Source organism: Suncus etruscus, chromosome 1, assembly GCF_024139225.1.
Source record: "Suncus etruscus isolate mSunEtr1 chromosome 1, mSunEtr1.pri.cur, whole genome shotgun sequence".
NCBI classification, from domain to species: Eukaryota; Metazoa; Chordata; class Mammalia; order Eulipotyphla; family Soricidae; genus Suncus; species Suncus etruscus.
The window spans coordinates 36,439,496-36,458,726 of NC_064848.1; the positions used below are offsets into that span (position 1 = coordinate 36,439,496).

The 19,231-nt window shown below is 34.9% G+C and overlaps 1 protein-coding gene and 1 non-coding gene across 4 annotated transcripts in view; both read right to left on the reverse strand.

The window, feature by feature from the left end:
- Positions 1–19,231, reverse strand: part of PTPRD (protein tyrosine phosphatase receptor type D) — a 1,813,832-nt gene that overhangs the window by 1,597,614 nt on the left and 196,987 nt on the right. The window lies entirely within an intron of this gene.
- LOC126033672 (U2 spliceosomal RNA) lies at positions 11,187–11,377 on the reverse strand. The gene has a single exon (XR_007504483.1). It is a non-coding gene; the product is annotated as a U2 spliceosomal RNA (small nuclear RNA).

The window sequence follows — 19,231 nt, forward strand, 5'->3', positions numbered from 1 at the left end:
TAGCCTAGGACGGACCGCGGTTCGATCCCCCGGTGTCCCATATGGTCCCCCAAGCCAGGAGCAACTTCTGAGCGCATAGCCAGGAGTAACCCCTGAGCGTCACAGGGTGTGGCCCAAAAACCAAAAAAATAAAAAAAAAAAATAAAAAAAAAAAAAAAAAAACATTTTAAATAAACAAAGAAGACCTAATGTCTTCTTTGAAATTGCTTGAGCTGAAAATATTATAGCAAAAACTTAAAGGTAAACAAGTGTGACAATATGTAATTTGTACATAATTTTTGTAAAATTATGTAATTATGTCATTTTTCTAAGAAAAAAATGCCTATAAAATATCAGGCTATTTATTTGTTTTATATTTTGATGATCATTTCCTTAGAGATGTACATTAAATAATTATTCTCTTAATGATGTAAATTTATTTAGTATGCACTTAATTCTTCCAATGTTCTCAGTTCATTGTATGAATTATTTCACTGAACTTTTATACCCACCATGAAATAAAATGAAAGCATTTATCACCTTCTAAGAATCCCAAAGAAAGCTGAGCCTTAAGGGGAGTAAGTAAAGAATATACAAACATCATATCAAATTAGATACGGATAGGAATCCTGGGGATCTATGGGGAAATAAAATGTTTTGAACTGGGCATAGAATTTAAATAACTTGGGGCCGGAGAGATAGCATGGAGGTAAGGCGTTTGCCTCTCATGCAAAAGGTCATCGGTTCGAATCCCGGCGTCCCATATGGTCCCCCGTGCTCGCCAGGAGCGACTTCTGAGCATGGAGCCAGGAGTAACTCCTGAGCACTGCCGGGTGAGACCTAAAAACCAAAAAAAAAAAAAAAAAAAAAAAAAAGAATTTAAATAACTTCTAATGTATTGAAAATCAGTATATTGTTTACTCCACATGGTTAGCTTTATGTAATTTTAGTGGAATTAGAATAGAGCAGGAAATCTAGTAGTCTAAACAGAGAAACCAGTTTTTTTTGTTTGTTTTTTTGTATTCTTTTTGGTTTTGGGGTCACCCCGGCACTGCTCAGGGTTTACTCCTGGCTCTACACTAAGAAATCGCTCCTGGCAGGCTTGGGGACCATGTGGGATTCTAGGATTTGAACCACTGTCCGTCTGCATGCAAGGCAAACACACTACTTTCATGTTATCTCTCTGGCCCCGAGAAACCAATATTTTTAAGAAAATAAAATATCACTTTCCATGGAGCTATATTATCTTCAATTTTTGCTAGATTAAACAAACATTCTCCTGTATTGTAGACATTTTAATCTCACTATTCTATTTATAATGTTGTTAAATCTCTCATGGGTTATGAGGTATATAAGTGTGTGCTAAGTAGTATTTTTCAAATTAGTTTCGCCATGCAATACATTATACCTGGAGCATTTCTACAAAAATATATTATTACATATAGCACCATTTAGAGTTTCTTCAAATTTGATTTACTTCTAAAATATTTTAACTTGAAGATCTACTTAGTATACCAGCAAAACATTTTAGTAACTCAGACAATAAAGATAGAATAGTTTACTTGAATTATCTTAATGATCAATTCCATAGTAATTGTGTTAATAGAGTAGAAGTATAATAGAGTCTAAACAATTTTATCTGTTTTAGTTTATGTGAAAATATATAATATTTACTTCTTATTTATTTCATATAAATAGTAAGCCTGTCAAATGTATATATAATGATCTCAATTTTATGAAAAGGAATAGAATGGATGGGAGTACATTGTAGCCTCTGTAGGATCATTTGCACAGATGAGTCTCATTTTAAGTAAGCCAAAGCAAACAGAAATACAAATTTTTTAATTTAAAATTAAAATATATTTTTGAGTTTTGTATGATTTTTGGACAGTTATTTTTCTCAATATGTAATACAAAATTCAGCAAAAGTTAGTTGTAAGAGATACAAATAAAAGTTTTATTATAAAATATTTATTTCCTCTTTAATCAAAACAAGTTTATATTTCAGTCCTGCTCTTTTTTATATATGTAAGTAATTATAATATCATAGTTAAAATGTAAGTAGGTTCTATTTTGAATTACTCAACTCTGATTTTAAGAAACAGTGACAAGATTCAGATTCTGTATACCAGACTTAACATTTTCCTATGAAAATAAGTGTTTCAATTGTAAAAAAAAAAAAAAAAAAAAAAAAAAAACAAACCAACATTTTCGCTGTAGTCTCTTCTATTTGACTTTAGTGTGTTTTTGTTAATATATAAATTTAGGGAAATCTTGCCATTTCCTTATTTTGTTTTGTTTTGTTTTGTTTTGTTTTGGAGGGGGCACACCTGGCATTGTTCCGGGGTTGCTCCTGGCTCTGCTCTCAGAAATTACTCCTGGCAGGCTCATGGAACCATTTAATAAGTTGGACAGTGAACCTGGGTCAGCCATGTGCAAGGCAAACAACCTACCCTCTGTACTATGTCTCTGCCCCTCTTAGTATTTTCTTATATGTAAAGTCTGTGGTGTAGTCACCTATAATGTAAGCTTCTGCACTAAGTAGATGAGACCAAATCTCAGTACTATCTGTCATTCTAGATAAGGATGCAGAAAAAACTTAAAAGATTTCTTAAGAACCACTAATGGTATTACAAAGCAATAGTTATCAAAACAGCATGTTATTGGAATAAAGACAGATCCTCAGATCAGTGGAATAGACTTGAGTAGTCAAAGAATGTTCCCCAGACATAAAATCAACTAATCTTTGATAAAGGAGCAAAAAAACCAAAATAGAGCAAGAAAAGCCTCTTCAACAAGTAGTGTTGGTACAATTGGTTAGCCACTTGCAAAAAAGCGTACTCAGACCCCCATCTATAGCCATCAATGGTCAAATTCAAATGGATTAAAGACATTGATATCAGGCCTGAAAACATAAAGTATATAGAACAACACGTAGTTAAAACACTCCATGACATTGAGATTAAAGGCATCTTCAAGGAGGAAACAGCACTCTACAAATGAGTGGAAACAGAGATAAACAGATGGAAATATATTAAGCTGAGAAGCTTCTGCACCTCAAAGGAAATAGAGCCTAGGATAGAAAAGCCACACACAGAATGGGAGAAACTATTTTCCCAAAGACCATTAGATAAGGGGCTAATATCCAAAATATACAAGGTACTGACAGAATTTAACAAGATAAGAACATCTAATCCCATAAAAGAATGGGCCAAAGTAATGAAGATACTTCCTCAAAGAAGAATTAAAAATGGCAAAAAGGCATGAAAAAATGCTCCACATCACTAATCATCAGGAAGATGCAAATCAAACCACAGAGAATGGCACACATCACAAAGAACAAGAACAATAAGTGCTGGCAGGGTTGTGGAGTGAAAGGAACTCTTATTCACTGCTGGTGGGAATGCCATCTAGTCCAGCCTTTATGAAAAGCAATATGGAGATTCCTAAAAACACTGGAAATTGAGCTCCAATATATCCAGCTATAACACTCCTAGGGCTATACCCTAGGAACACAAAAACTCAATATAAAAATTCCTTCCTCACACCTATATTCATTGCAGCACTATTTACAATAGTCAGACTCTGGAAACAACCAAGATGCCCTTCAACAGATGAATGGCTAAAGAAACTGTGGTACATATACACAATTGAGTATTATGCAGCCATCAGGAGAGATGAAGTCATGAACTTTTCTTATATGTGAATGTACATATTTCACATGAGTGAAATAAGTCAGAGGGAGAGAGATAGACACAGAATAGTCTCACTCACCTATGGGTTTTAAGAAAAAGTAAGGGCATTATTGTAATAATGTCCAGAGACATTATTGAGGGCCAGAAGGTTCGGCTCACAATATGAAGCTCACCACAAAGAGTAGTGCTTGCATTTAAGAAAATAACTAAACTAACAACTATCTTGACTATCTTAATGAGTGAGAGAAGTAAAATGCCTGTCTCCAATACACACAGGGGTTGGGAAGGAGGGAGAGCATGAAGGGGGTGTTCTATTTATGACTGAAACCCAACTACAATCATGTTTTCAATCATGGTGCTTAAATAAAGATTTTATGTAAAAATAAAAAATAATGGTTTTAGCATCAAAATTAGAACTACCAATGGGGCTCTAGAACAATAGTATAATGAGTAAGGCAGCAATTGCCTTGTATGCAGCTGACTAAGTTTCAATTCTCAGCATTCCTTGTGGTCCCCATGCATGCTTTGCCATGGAGTGATTCCTGGAAGCAGAGGCAGGTGTTATCCTGGAGAATCACAAAATGTAGCTCCAAAACAAAAGCAAACAAAAGAACCACCAATGATTAATTTGTAATATATCAATTCCAGGTATATGTAGAACATTTAAAGCCCACATAGAGTAGCCTAATGCATCATTTTCAAAGGAGAGTTGATGGTGAAATATAATGTTGTTCCTTCTTTATCTGCCATAACAAAGCAAGCAACTCAGGAATAAGAATAGGAGAAAAGAGTGATTTATGATACCACAGCTATTCTTCTCTACTTACTTCTACCTTACTTTCACTCCCACATACATGGAACAAATTGAACAGCAAATCTGGTTTGTATTCAGGAAAGGGTTGATATAAAATCAAATATAAGTTGAAGTTATCAAATATCATTTTTAAATAGTAAAATTAAGATATTTTATTATCCAAAAGGGACTAAGATGTTTTATAATTAGAATAAGAAAGTATCATTCCCATTAAGAAATTGGTTGAGGGCCCAGAGAGATAGCACAGCGGCATTTGCCTTGCAATTAGCCGATCCAGGACCTAAGGTGATTGGTTCGAATCCCGGTGTCCCATATGGTCCCCCGTGCCTGCCCAGAGCTACTTCTGAGCAGACAGCCAGGAGTAACCCCTGAGCACTGCAAAGTGTGGCCCAAAAACACAAAAAAAATTGGTTGACTGAAAACCCCCCAAAATTGGTTATGTCAGACAGTACAGATCACATTTCATGAAATAAACAAAAACATTTAATTTCATACTTTTAGTATGTCAGACTCTAACAAAACTATTTTGATGGTTATGTAGCACTGGTATGTTCTAAAAATTATAATTTTTTCAATATATTTTAGTCTCCTTTTGTGCGTGGTGGGAAAATTAATGTAAGTTAGCTTTACTAAATACTCAATTAATAATGTAACTTAGTACTTAGTCATTCTTTCTATTGGTATTGACTGAACTGGTTATTAACCTACTTATACGTAATAGTTAAGATGGCAGCCTTTACTGCATTGCCTCAGAAATTTTAGTTTCTTTTTCTGAAGACCATCCTTGACTCCAACCCACCACCACCACCAATGTTGAATAAAACAAAAACCTAGTTACTGAATAATAAATATTATTACTTCTCAGAAATCTTTTGTTTGATATTCTACTAAACTGAGAGTCTGTTTGACTACTGCCTAGAACACTTTATTTTGATTTTTGATTATCAGTCCAATCTATTATACAACTGATAGAAATTAGGCCACAAATTGAGGCATCCAACTTGAAAGTGAAGGATATATGCAATTATCTTACATAATAACTACATAACATTGACAAACATACTCTAGTCTTTCAGATTTTAGGTGTTACTTATTTTATTCTTCTCCCTCCTATTGTGGTACATTTCCTCATGTTATATTCCTAGTATGATTTGTTTCATTAGGATTATCATAACTGCTAGACCTACTAGATAATGGATTTGCCCTCCAAGCTGAACTTATGCAGTGTCTCCCAAAAGATCTCTATACAAAATGTCTTTTCTATTGCTGTAGAAAATCTGAATAATAAGTTACCGCCCAATCAAACCTTTTTTTTCTGTATGTTTATAAAACACATTTAGGATCCTGACCAACACTGAACATTTTCAGAGAGAAATTACTCAAATGTTTGGATTGAAATCCTAAGATAAATGAGAGAACCATAAGATTTTATATAACAATTATTCTGATTTTCCTGTCTTCACAATGCACTGACTTAGCATTATATTCCAAGATACCTGAAAGAACCATCTGTAGAAAAGATCATATTAATTAAATAAGACTTTCTATATTCTTACCTAATTAATGACCCTGCATCATAGTATTTTAGAAAATCATGTTAACAATCATGTGACATACCTTATAAAATTAAATTCATTCAGAGGAAGATGCCTATCTCTTTTGTCTTTGTAACTAAGTATATGATACATAGCAATTTTTAAATAAGGGATTTTATACAATCATTAAATTATATGGACTTCTTATGGAAGATTAATTTTTCTATGCTATTTATATTTTACTATTTGCTCTCCTATATGATCATACAAAATAAGATAAAATCAAATATATTAAAATCTCACAATAAAATACATTATGTAACATAAAATTATAAAAATGTTAAAAACAATGGCTAGAGAAGTCAGTGTGGTGGTTCCAAGCAGGATGTCAATTGCTGAGGTCACACTCTCCTTTTTCAGGGGGAGAAAGGTCTGCCATACTAGTTTCAGACTTTACCCAATGACTAGAGGTCAGTGCCAAGTTTTAGAAGTGGGTCACCAAGTGTGATCTCACACCACCCTCAGCTGTCAGAAATTAGAGCCAAGAAGACCAATCCTTGGTAGAAAGATTGACACAAATAGTGGAATAGTGCATTTAGGGTAGAGAAGGGACCACTATGACATTGGTAGTTGGAACTAATCATTCTGGAAAAAAATATTCTTAAAATGAAATAGAGTGATATGCATGACACAAACTCCTTCATTAACCATAGAGAAAACCACAATATTAAAAATGGAAAGAAAAGGAGATAGAGGGAGAGAGAGAGAGGAAAATATAGAGAGAAGTAAATATTTGACAAGAGGTAGCATGGATGTGGGAGGGAAGGATAGGAAAGAAACTGGGGATTGTGTGGTGGGAAACATGCACTGGTGAAGGGTTCTGTATATTGTATGACTTAAAGTCAATCGTGAATGTTTTGTAGTTACAGAGCTTAAATAAAGAAAAAATATTTGAAAGAAAACAAATTTCTACAATAATAAATATCCTGTCCTAGGTAGATTTATGTGTATTATCAAACCTTCCGAGAAAACTTACCACTACAGATCCTTACATTCTTCAAATATATCTAAGGTATAGATTTCTTCCAAACATTTATATCAAACTAACATTACACTGATAGCCAATAGTGACAGAGATATTACAACAGTCAATTTTAGAAAAATCCCATTGATAATCATAGATGTAAAAATCTTCAGCAAAATCTTAGAAATCTAAATCCAACAGCACATAAGAAAAATGATGCCTCATGAACAGAAGAATGTAATCCCAGAGATGCAAGGATGGTTTTATATTTATACATATATATACATGTTTATTCATATATGTAATTAAAAATATGCCAAATAATATAATATGAGAAATAGATAAAGAAATATATATGTATGTATTGTTAATATCTTGAAAGTCACTGGAATAAATTCTCATATTAAAGGTAAAAAAGTGTTGAAATAGATGAGTAAGCAAAACCTATCCATTATAGGAAACACATCTAAATTTACAGAACGACACAGCCTCTGTGTAAAAGAATAGAAAACAATTATACAAAACAAAGGAAAAGGAAAAACAAAAGCTGGGATAGTCACAATTATATTAGATAAAATTTTATTTAACATAAAGAAAATATTTAGAGACTAGGATGAGCAGTACTTATTGATCAAGTGAAAAATAGACTGAGAAGTACTAATTCTGATCAACAAAGAATAGCCTGTGTTGGACTAACTCTGATCAACATATATGCACCACATTTTACAGCAATTGCAGGAAAATAAAAGACATTCAAGGTAATAAGGAAAGAAGAAAATTATAAAATCAACAGCCTATATTTCTCAAGAAACAAGCACAAAGGAACCCAAACACTAGTAAAAGAAAATATATGATAAAAATTACCAACAAAAAGTAATGATATGAAGCCAAGAAAGCTATACAAAAATCAATTAAAACAATAGCTGATTTCTTGAAATAATAATAAACCAGATAGTCTAACCATTTGCAAAACTTATGAATAAAAAAAGATAAAATGCTCAAAAAAATCAGATCAGAAAACACAGTGGAGAAATTGAAGGATAAAAGACATCATGAGAACTTCTTATGAAAATATTTATTTTGTTAAGCTAGGGAACTTACAAGAAGTGAAAATATGTACAATCCATAAATGAATGATGAGGAATTAGAAAGTCTGAACAGGTCAAGAGTAAGAAAATGAACATATAAGTCAATGGACAGTAAGCTTCTGACAAAATTCAACAACCACTCATAATAAAAATAAACAGCAAAATAAAGAGTAAAGAAAAATTCCTTGATGTAGTAACAGCTATCAATAAAAATTACATTGACTATATTCATCTTAATAGTAAAAACTAGAAGCCTGAGGTCAGATGCATCAAGCGTGCCTATTGTCCCACTCTTAATCAACATTTTATTAGTAATTCCAGCAATAGCAATCATACAAGAAAAGAAAATCAAAAGGATATTAAATGATAAAGAAGTAAAATTATTTTATTTGCAGATGACTTAAAATTTAAAAACCTTAAAGTCCTCCATAAAAGTTCCTAGAAACAATAAACCATACAATAACTAGTACAGCAATGTAACTGAATACAAAGTTAATATACAAAATCTTCTTTTGTTAATTAAAAAGAATAAGTCAGAGGAGTAAGAGACCTAAAAGTCTATCCCATTCAAAAAAGTGTCCAAAAGCACCAAGTGGCTAGAAAGTAACTTAATAAAAAAGATGAGAGACCTATACCACTGTAAACCTCAAAAACACTTATGAAAGAAACTAAAGAGTACTTTAGAAAGCAGAAAAAAATCATGACATGTTCATGAATTAGAAGAGTCAATATTGTAAAAATGACCATTCTATTTAAACTACTATAGAGATTCAATGCAATCACTATCCAAATTGAGATATACCTCAAGGACTTGGTGGTGCATGGAGTCGGCCTGGCACTTGATGCCCCTTTAGGCAAGTGGGTCTGAGGGTTCAGGATAATGGCAAGGAAATTACCTACAGCAGTCATAAAGTTTCAGGAGAAATGAAGCTTTATTATAAGACCCTAACCACCATGTGTATATCTTACAGGGCTTCTAAACTCAGCAGCCTCTACATCCATCCTGTCTCTAATCCCTCTCTCCTGCATCTTCCTGCTGAGGTTTGTTTGCTAAATCTCTCTCCTATCCCTCCCCAAGGCAACCCCTTAAATTAGCAGCCAGACTTCTCCCAGCTATGGTCATGATCATTTAGATAAATCTCTTAGATAAATCAAATTTAGGATGAAAATAAGTTATTATTTCATGCCAGTGAGAACTGACTTATCAAAAATACTGGGGCCAGGGGCCAGAGCAATAATACAGTAGGTAGGCTTCCTATCTTACACGCCTTAAAACCAAGTTTGATCCTAGGCATCCTATAAGGTCACATGAGCACTACTAGGAAAAATTTCCGAATGAAAAGGCAAAAGTAATCTCTGAACATCGCAAGGTATTGCTCTCAAACCAAACCAACCAACCAGCCAAACAAACAATCAAAACTTATAACAATCTATGTTGGTAGGAATGCATGAAAAAGAAATTCTAATTTATTGCTATTGGTAATGCCATGTAGTCCAATACCCATGGCAATATTAAATAGCATTCTAAGAAAACTTAAAATTAAACTACTATATTACCCAGCAACTTAACTTTTGATATCTATCCACAGAACAGAAAATTATTTATTCAAAAGAACACATGCACATCATTTTTCATTGTAACACTTGCTATAATAGCTAAGAGTTGAATCAACCCAGATGTTCAATGACATATGAGCAGATGTTGATTATATGTTGTGTGTATGTGTATATATAAACATATGATGTATGTTTGTACACATATATAATAGAATGTTACACAAATATAAATAATACTACATTCATGCAATTAATTGCAATATAAATGAAACTGGAAGAGAAGTTAAATTAAGTAAGCAAAGAGTAGAATAGGATAATATCATTTATATATAGTATTTAGATGATATCATTTAATATAGTATTTAGAATAACTGCATGGGAATTGCAATAGTTTAAGTAGGGGGAATTACTAATTATCTTGGCCCCAGATTATTGTGAAAATAAGGAAATTAAGTAGAGGGAGAGAAAAGCAGATAATAAGTAATAGGGACAGGATCAAAAAAATTCAGGTACATTGACAGTATTAAGGAAGAACAGCAGTAAATATAAAAATCATGGATTTATTAAATAAATAAATAATTCATGGATATATTAACACATGATGTAAACATTAAACAAGCAAACTTAATGAGTTGCCTATCAAGATGACTGGCTGAGATGGGGAGGCTTTGGAAGGAACGTGGGAATATTGTTAGAGGGAAGTTGACACTGATGATGGAACTGGTGTGGCAACATTGTATTTCTAAAACTCAACTATGAATAAATTGTATAAGCATTTTACTTAATAAAAATGAAGGAGGATATAATAACAGAAATGAGAAACTATAAGCAAATGTCAGAACTGGAATAACTGGTAGGCTAAATGAAAAACTTATAGGATTACCTCACAAGCCTTGGACAGAGCGAGTGATTTCCATGATGAGGTGAAGAAAACCTCCATTAAACAACAAAAGATGACAAAAAATCATCAAAATAAATAACAATTGAGAAAAGAACTTAGCATGAATTCAAGAGGAGTAACATTAGAATCTGAGTTCCCAGAGACCCGGATGATAACACTAATGAAGAGGTAATAAAGCCATCATTTCTGAGATGTTCCCAGAGCTGGAGAATGATGGAGAATTAACGGGCTCATATCTTATAAGTCTGAAGAGTAACCTCTGGAAGAGTTCCAAATAAATATATGCCGAAAAACATCATAATCAGAATGATGAAAAACACAAAAACAGGATACTAAAAGTAGCATGATCAAGAATTACCTTCAATAGAGCATCCTTAATCTTTTTTTTTTTTTTTTTTTGGTTTTTGGGCCACACCCAGTGACGCTCAGGGGTTACTCCTGGCTATGTGCTCAGAAGTTGCTCCTGGCTTGGGGGACCATATGGGACATTGGGGGATCGAACCGCGGTCCGTCCAAGGCTAGCGCAGGCAAGGCAGGCACCTTACCTTTAGCGCCACCACCCGGCCCCGTGACTTCAATTTTAACCCCCCTGAGAGGGGTGCACTGTTCCCGGAGGTACTGCAATACCGGGTCAATGCGCGGAGCGGACGGAGCAAGCTCCTCTTCCGACTCCCAGCTCCAAAAATTCATTTAATATATTGTCCTCGGATAGAGGACGTATCAGATAGTAAACTGATAAGAACAGATACTACACTTGATCTTAGCCAAAAGGCCGAGAAGCGATGAGCATCCTTAATCTTTACAGCAGTTTTACCATAGTGAATTCTCTAGTCCTGAAGACAGCAGTAAGATATTATAAAACAAACAAACAATAATGAGATGAATACCTCATCAAGAATACTTTACCCCAGGACCTCAGACCAGTGGGTTCGAACAGATTTCCCAGACATAAACCCCCAGATATACAGCCAACTAATATTTGATAAAAGAGGCAAGAATCTGAAATGGAACAAAGAAAGCCTATTCAACAAATGGTGTTGGCACAACTGGAAAACCACATGTACGAAAGTGAAAATCAACCCATACCTCACTCCTTATACAAAAGTCAACTCAAAATGGATCAAAGACCTTGAAATCAGACCCGAATCTATAAAATTTATTGAGAATAAAATAGGGAGAACACTTGAAGACCTATATATCAAAAAGGTCTTCGAGAATGGAACACCAATGGCAAGAACCTTAGCAGCAAACATAAACAAATGGGACTACATCAAACTAAAAAGCTTCTGCATGGCGAAAGAAACCTTACTTTATGCAAGAAGACAGTTAACAGAATGGGAAAAAATCTTTTCACTAGACATATCAGATAAAGGGCTGATATCTAGAACTTACAAAGCACTCAGAAAACTGAGCCCCTCAAAACCAAACAAAGCCATTAAAAAGTGGGGAGAAGAAATGAATAGACACTTCTCTGAGGAAGACAGAAGGATGGCTAACAAACACATGAAAGCATGCTCACCTTCACTCATCATCAGAGAGATCCAAATCAAGACAACAATGAGATACCACCTTACACCAGTAAGGATGGCTCACATCAAAAATACTGAGAACAATCTTTGTTGGCGGGGATGTGGTATGAAGGGAACCCTCATCCACTGCTGGTGGGAATGCCCCCTAGTCCAACATCTATGGAGAACAGTCTGGAGAGTGCTCAAAGAACTCAGAATTGAGCTCCCTTTTGACCCAGCAATTGCACTTCTAGGTATATACCCCCAAGGTGGAAGAACATTCATCCCAAAATACGTGTGCACCCCACTATTTATCGCAGCACTCAGTATAATAGCCAAATCTTGGAACCAACCACGATGTCCAACAACAGATGAATGGATCATTAAGATGTGGTATCTATACACAATGGAATATTACATGGCAGTCAGAAACGATACAATCACAGATTTTGCAGCAACGTGGATGGACCTAGATCATGTTATGTTAAACGAAGTAAGTCAGAAGACAAAAGATAAACACAGAATGGTAGCACTATTCTGAAGCACACAGAACATACATCTTAATCACAACTAATACTTAACAATCAAATAACAGGGTCTAACAGGATAGAAACTCCAAACACTGTAATAGTCAACATATACCTGGGAACAGTGCCCAAAACACATGAAAAACTAACAACACAAACTTTCGACTACACATTATACCACGAAGAAAACAGCAACACCAGAACAGCAGCATAGAGAGAACAGGTACGTAATCAACCTTCTACAACAAGGACTCATAATAGTCCTGTAGAGATCGTATACAGGAACACAGGTAAAGAATACCAAGGCAAACCACTGACTCCAATGGAAACATCCCATAACACTACGTATTAATGCCTCTATCTTACTATATGTAAAATAACCTCTCAGCTTCTCTGTCCACAGGCGTTCTTGGATACAAAGGGCGGACAAGCTAAGATGGCAGCTCGGGATACCACACGAGATACCATACCTAGTTTGCACTACGAGATGACCCCGAGAAAACTCTTTATTTTTTTTATTTATTTATTTTTTTTTTGAGAAATCTCTTTAACATACACTTTATCTCTAGGTTTACCTTCTTTTAGGGTTTCAAGCACGTGACCAGTCAAACCACCAAAGCAGTAACAGCAACGAACAGACTCAAACTACATACTCTATTCACTGAACACATTCAAGCAAACTAGCATTCCCTTGTTATTCTCTCCTCTCTTCTCACCACTTGCTTTTTGATTTTTTTCTCTTCTATTCTTTTCTTTACTTTCTATCTTTTCTTTTCTCCCTTTCTTTCTAATGTATTTTTCTCTTTTCTCCCTCCCTACCCCTTCCATACACCTTACCCTTTCCCCCCTCTGGAAACCCAACTATCCCTCCACCCCTCAATCCCATCCAGACCTCCCTCTATATTAAAACACTTCACCCTCAGTTCCTAATCTATTAGGCAACAAGATCGACCTCCTACCCCAACGAACCAGTACCCAGCACCCAAGAGAAGGGACACCCAGTCAAACCCACACCTCGTCCCGGACAAGAAAAGACAGCCAACTCCCCTGCGGACTCATGCTGCGAGGCCCTCCCTACCTATTCCCCCTAATGTGGACTGTTACTTGAAACCGGACCTAGGTCCAAAAGTATCCCCAATGCAAGAACTCTTCCAAGACCTCCCTGCCGCAAATTTTTACCAACCTGAAGAAGGTCAGGGGGTGGGATAGGAAGATGCCTGAGAACCCACACATTACAACAAAAACCCAAAAGACAATGGGAAAAACTGTACTTCCAACATAGGCATAGGACCTGTAATACACCACCTCGTTACCTGCTCTCCCCCAAATGTAAGGTAGTCTTTTGCACCACTTTGGCCCTTTAAAACCTTCGCGAACTCATTTTTCTTCTTTTCTTAAATTTATTTATTTTTTTTTAAATGTTGGTCCTACATATACATTTAAGAGCACATACATTTTTATTTATTTCTTCTTTCTTTTTTTTTTTTAATTTTAATTTTTATTTTTATTTTTATCATTTTTGGGTATGTGACCTGTGTCTGTTATACCCTCTCTCCACCCCCAGCTACACCGACAATATAATGTAGTACCACTTCCCCCTGCAAAGACACACTAAATAAAGGGGAAATCTTACATATATATATATAAAAAACAAAAAGAGCTCTTATCTACTAGAGATAGGAACTCATAGTTGTTTACAATACAGGGATATCTCCTACCTTGAAAATATGTCATGTGGAATCAGCTTAGACCTCAGGTGATTAGATACCATTCATCCAGCCTTGAAATCTTGATCCCAGACAAAGGATTGGCACAGCTCTTCACAACAGCTACAGGAAACAAACTCCATCTGAGCCAGCCTTAATACTGCGGGGTCAACAACAAGGGCCAGCTCTAACATGATATCCTGACAATGAGGAAAATGCGAACAACTTGTCCTGAGAGCAGATTAGCATACCTTACCAGATAACGACAAGACAAAACCAGAAGACGCGGCACCATTTGGTAGGCCCAAAAGCCAAGATCGTGACTTACAGATGACTGGCTACTAGAACCACGACCAGACAGTATACACCTTGGGCCCAATATAAAAGCCCTAGTTCAGGGTTTGCACTATGACTTGCACAATAATCATGATCCCTAGTCCCAAAGGTCTGACAGAGACAACTGCAACAGAATGGGGCTTCTGGAAGCACAAAGAAAGATGCTATCCTAGGAGCCATCCTAGGTTCAGTGCAAAGACCAAGATCACCAACCACAGAAGATGGATTAAAACGACACTGAGGCAACAGAACCTCTAGAACCACAAAGACTGACTTCATCATAAGTCCCACCTCAGGATCTGTGCAGATACGGAGACCTCTACACACAGAGCTCTGATTGTATCACCCTGGACAGAGCAGAAGTCTTCCACACACACACAAAAAAAAAAAACACCACCGGGAGAATAAATGATCCTGAGCAAAGTCTAGAGCTGATCCCATGACAGTATACTCCAAGGACGGAGAAACCCCATATTTCTTAGGCCAAGTGAATTCCTTTTAGAATGACCCCAATATTTACTGTGCCAGGGCAGGAGGGAAAAAAAACAAAAATACAAAAACCACAAAACCTTGGTTATTTCATATATACATATATTTTTCCCTTCATTTATTATTGTTATTATTATTTTTATATACCTATCTATTTTGGTCGATTTCTCTGTTTGGGTGTGACTACTGAAATCGTGGTCCCCAATTATACTTATTTTTTTTTCTCTCTTCTTTTCTCTTCTTTCGTTATGTGCTATGCCATGTTTCTTATTTCAAGACCATGGCGTGTTTTTGGTTTGTTTGTTTGGTTTTTGGTTGTTTGTTTTGCTTTGTTTTTCATCTGTTTTTTTTTTTTTTTTTTTTTTTTTTTTTTTTGGTGCTTACCGATATAGATGGAGTCCCCACTGGATAATTGACTCTTTTTTTTTTGGTACTGGTGGAGTGTTTCAACTTCTTTTTCTCCTTCATCTCCCAAATCGATGATGAGAGCCTCTAGAAGGATTCCATCCATTTTTGGAGTATTAGACTCTTACCCCAGTTTATTTATCTTCTCTTTTTCAGGCAAAATCATGCAACTTGAATTAGCTAGTCCTGCCTACAATTAGAGGGGGAGATAAGGGAGGCATTAAGACCAAACATGGGCAAGACTACTAAGTAGTGGGTTGGATACAGAGGGGACCACATATTCTAGCCGCCCTGGGGGTGAGGGAAGAGGAAATGGGAGGTAGGACAAAAACGGAGGTGTAGGGAGGACAAATTGGTGATGGGAATCCCCCCTGATTTTATGTAAATATGTACCTAAAATGTTATTGTCAACAATATGTAAGACACTATGATCAAAATAAAAATTATATATATTAAAAAAAAAAAAAAAAGAATACTTTACCCAAACTCTCATTCAGATTTTGTGGAACAACACAAAACTTCACAGATAAATTATATAGACCAAACCATCTTTATAAGTAAAACTAAAGGGACTATATTAAGACAAAATAAATACCACAAAAACTCAAAACTCATATGAAATGTGGTACAAAATTCCTTGGCAATAATCTTTCTCTACATTAACGAATTAAATGCACCAGTTAGTAAATACATATTATCAGAAAATTGAAACCAATATTCCGTTGTCTGCCAAAAACACATTTGAATAGTCAGAGCAAACAGACTCAAAGAAGATAATTTTCAACTTCCTCAAAAAGGCTTTGGTGGCCATACTAATATCAACTGACATTGACTTCAGGCTCAAAAGTTTATAAAAGACAGTGAGGTTTTTTTTTTTTTTTACTATCAATGTCATTCACATAAGGAGGAGCAAACACTTCTAAACATAGTTGTAGCTAATGACAGATCAGAAAAATACTTAAAATAACTGCTATCAGACTGTAAGACAATGATAGGAAATATTAGTAGCAGACTTCAACATGTCTCTGTGAGCTCGTAATAGATTAATGTAACTTAAGCTCAGTAAGAAAATATTTTTCTTTGAAAGTAGAAATACAACACATCAACTTGGTAGATATATATAGGGTTTTTGATCTTTCAAATACAAATTTTTCTCTAGTGTAAGTGGAACAGTTCCCAAAATAGACCACATATTGGGACACAAAACACCTCCACAAAGTCAAGAGGATATAAATGATATTAAATAACTTCTCAGACCATAAAGCACTAAAAATGTATATCACAAACAGAAAAATAAAATTAACTCGAACTCTGATAATTATACAGCTCAATACTGAACAAGTGGGTCTGAGATAAAACCAAAAAGGAAATAAAAAGATTCCTGGAAACAAAGAAATATGGTAACAGAACCTGCCAAAACTCAGTATGAACCAGTGGGACATAGTAAAATTAGTAGTAAGAGAAAAAATATGCAAGCTTTTTTTCAGAAAGAATAAAAGGGCTCATATAAAAAAACTTGACTCCATACCTTAAGTATCTGGAAGGACATTTAACATAGTGAACCCAAAGCATGCTAAACCAACTAAATAATAAAATTTAGAGAAAATATGTATAAACTGGAATTGCAGAATATGATCCAAATGATCATCAGAGCTGATTTTTCTGAAAAAAATCAATGAGATAGATTTACCACTAGCAAGACTCACAAAAAGAAAGGGTAACCTTGATAAACCAAATTAGAAATAGAAAAAGGGACATCATACAAATGCCACAGAAATTCAAATAATCACCAGAGACTACTTTGAAAAAAATATAGCACAAAATGAGAGAGCCCAAAATAGACGAATACAATCTTAGTCTCATAAAACCTTTCAAAGTGAACAATGAAGATAATACCTAAAAAGACCTTTTATTTTCAAATAGATCAAAATAATAATCAAATCTACCTGTGAAGTTAAATCCTAATCCAAATGTATTTACCAGTGAATTCTTTAAACTGTTAAAGAAGGCCTACTGAGAATCTTTACCAAGTTCAATAGGAACTGAAGAAACTGAGTTTTTATAAAGCATACAACGCCATAATAGCAAAAGAAGACAGAAACACCACCCAAATCACCAACACCACAAAACAACAAAAGAATTACAGAACAATACCCATGGTGAGCACCAATGTAAAGATCTAAAAATATAGCAGCAAATTAAACCCAACAACTCATCAAAAAGATCATACACAATTCATTCTGTGGATACAAGGATAGTTTGATATACACAAGTCAATCAATGTAATACAGAAGTCAATAAAATTTAAAAAATCATATTATCAGATAAATAGATTAGGAAAAACCATTAGAAAAGATCCAGCACCATTTTAATTATTCATAATTTGTAAATTATAATTCACACTTCATAAAAAAATTCTAAAAATATGGGAATGATGGGAATTTAAACATAGTCGAAGTAATTTACCAGAAGCCTGTGGAAATACATACTTACCATGTAAAAACTTATACCAGACATAAAACAATGTTACCCACTTTCACAAGTTCTACTCTCTATCAGACTGAAAGAAATTGCCATAGGAATTAGGCAAGAAAAAGATATCTAGTGGGGCCCGGAGAGATAGCACAGCGGTGTTTGCCTTGCAAGCAGCCGATCCAGTATCAAAGGTGGTTGATTTGAATCCCGGTGTCCCATATGCTCCCCCGTGCCTGCCAGGAACTATTTCTGAGCAGACAGCCAGGAGTAACCCCTGAGCAATGCCGGGTGTGGCCCAAAAACTGAAGAAAAAAAAAAAGATTATCTAGAAAAAAGGGAAAGATCCAAGCTCTTCCTATTTGTTATTTAGGAAAATCTTAAAAACTGAATAAATTTCTCTTAGAAAAAATATATTTCTACAGTATGTGTCAGGCTAAAAAAAATTAACACATGAAACTCCATTGCTTTCTAAATACAAATAATGAAAGAGAATAGAGATATTTAAAAAAAATTAAAAAAAGGACAAGTCTGCTTCAGAAATTGTAGTACCTCTGAATCAGCTTAACCAAAGTTCTAAACAAAAAATACCACAAAACTTCATTTTAAACAAGGAAACACATCCCTACTCATGGATTAGAATTAACATCATCAAAATTGCAATACAACCCAAACCATTGTACAGCTTCAATGTAGTTCCTATATACACATAAAATAAATGCATGGAACACTCTTGAAATTTATCTGTAATAGAAAAGCCCCTAAATGGCTAAGGACTCTTTGGGAAAAGACTATGGGAGGTTTCATTTCCCCAACTTCAAACAATTCTCAAAGTGGTAGTAATGAAAACAGCAATGCACTGTAATAAAGACATATCAATAGAATAGAGGTGTTAACCTTAGATGAACCTTAGGTATATGATCTTCAAAAACTAAACATAAAATATAAAGCTGAGCAAGGAATGTCTCTTCAGCAAGTGGTACTAGAAAAATTGGTCAGCTATATGCATAGAAATGAACACAGGTCACTTTTAGACATCATGCAGTTAAATCAAAATGGATTCAAAGGCCTGAGTAGCAGACCTGGAACCATAATGTACATAGAGGAAATCATAGGCTGAACTCTCTGTTACATTGATTCTAAAGGCATTTCAGGGATGAAGCACCATTGACCAAACAAGGTAAGGCAAAGATAT